Source organism: Chrysochloris asiatica, unplaced genomic scaffold (assembly GCF_000296735.1).
Source record: "Chrysochloris asiatica unplaced genomic scaffold, ChrAsi1.0 scaffold13790, whole genome shotgun sequence".
Lineage (NCBI taxonomy): Eukaryota > Metazoa > Chordata > Mammalia > Afrosoricida > Chrysochloridae > Chrysochloris > Chrysochloris asiatica.
Window position 1 is genome coordinate 1 of NW_006422308.1, and position 1738 is coordinate 1738.

General features: G+C 56.0%; 1 pseudogene; it reads left to right on the forward strand.

The window, feature by feature from the left end:
• Positions 1-490: 490 nt before the first annotated feature.
• On the forward strand, positions 491-1732 carry LOC102814053 (annotated as a pseudogene).
• Positions 1733-1738: the final 6 nt, after the last annotated feature.

Here is a 1738-nt window from a genome sequence, read left to right on the forward strand (position 1 = left end):
ATGGGATTTTGTAAAAGCCAAGCCATTACTCCAAATCATACTAAAGGGAGTTCTTTGGCCTGAGAATCAACAAGACCAGACAACAACCAGAGATTGACATATGTGACAACACCACCTGGAACTTAGTCCAGAGATGGAAGAGTCCAGGGCAGAACAAAACTACAAGATTGAAATTAGAGAGTTGACCGGCCTCCTTCTAGAGAGTTGAGCAAAAAAAGTTCACTGCCGCTGCTGCAGGTCCGGGTCTCTCTCTCCGCTCCAGAGGTGCAGCCACCAGAACAGTGGTGCCGGGGCGCAGGGCGGGGGTGGAGGCGGAGGCGCCGGGGCGGGGAATGTGGGACGGCGGCGCAGCCCCTCTGCCCTAAAAGGTAGGAGAGCGCCACTCCAGATGCCCAGCGCCGCTTTCCAGTCTCAGCCCGCAGAGCCGGGGTGCCCGGGCGGAGCCCTTGTCCGCCTGGTCAGGGGGTGCACATCGGCAGAGGCAAAAGCCATGGATCCCTAGCAGCAGCCACTGCCTCAGCCGGGCCCCCAGGGCCAAGGGCAGCACAGCCCCCCCTCCCCGCACAACCCCCCCAGAAGCAGGACGCTCCGGCCCAGCCCGGGCAGCCGGCTGCCCCTGGGTCCCAGCCAGCACTGCAGGCTCCCCCCGCTGGACACCAGATCGTGCACGTCCAGGGGGACTCAGAGACAGACCTCTTCAATGCCGTCATGAACCCCAAGACGGCCAACGTGCCCCCAACCGTGCCCATGAGGCTCTGGAACCTGCCGGACTCCTGGACTCCTTCTTTAAGCCGCTGGAGCCCAAGTCCTACTCCTGACAGGTCAGTACTGATGCAGGAACAGTAGGAGCCTGGGCTCCACAGCATGTTCCAGCACATTCCTCTACAGCTTCCCTGCAGCTGGGAGCTGTTTCTCTTGGGACACTGAGCCCCACGGGAGTTGTTTCTGGACCAGCAGCTGCACCCACTGCTCAACACCTCCGACACTCTTCTTTTGAAATACCTGATGATGTACCTCTTCCAGCAGGCTGGGAAATGGCGAAAACATCTTCTGGTCAGAGAGATACTTCTTAAATCACATTGATCAGACAACAAGGTGGCAGGACCCCAGGAAGGCCATGCTTTCCCAGATGAATGTTACAGTCCCCACCAGTCCACCAGTGCAGCAGAATATGATCAACTCAGCCTCAGGTCCTCTTCCTGATGGATGGGAACAAGCCATGACTCAGGATGGAGAAATTTACTATAAGAACCATAAGAACAAGACCACCTCTTGGCTAGACCCAAGGCTTGACCCTCGTTTTGGTAAAGCCACCAACCAGAGAATCAGCCAGAGTGCTCCAGTGAAGCAGCAACCACCTCTGGCTCCCCAGAGCCCACATGGAGGTGTCATGGGTGGCAGCAACTCCAACCAGCAGCAGCAGATACGATTGCAGCAACTGCAGATGGAGAAGGAGCGGCTGCGACTGAAGCAGCAAGAACTGCTTCGGCAGGCAATGCGCAATATCAATCCCAGCACAACAAATTCTCCAAAATGTCAGGAATTAGCTCTACGTAGCCAATTACCAACATTGGAATAGGATGGTGGGACTCAAAATCCAGTATCTTCTTCGGGGATGTCTCAGGAACTGAGAACAATGACGACCAATAGCTCAGATCCCTTTCTCAATAGTGACACCTGCCACTCTCGAGATGAAAGTACAGACAGTGGACTCAACATGAGCAGCTACAGTGTCCCC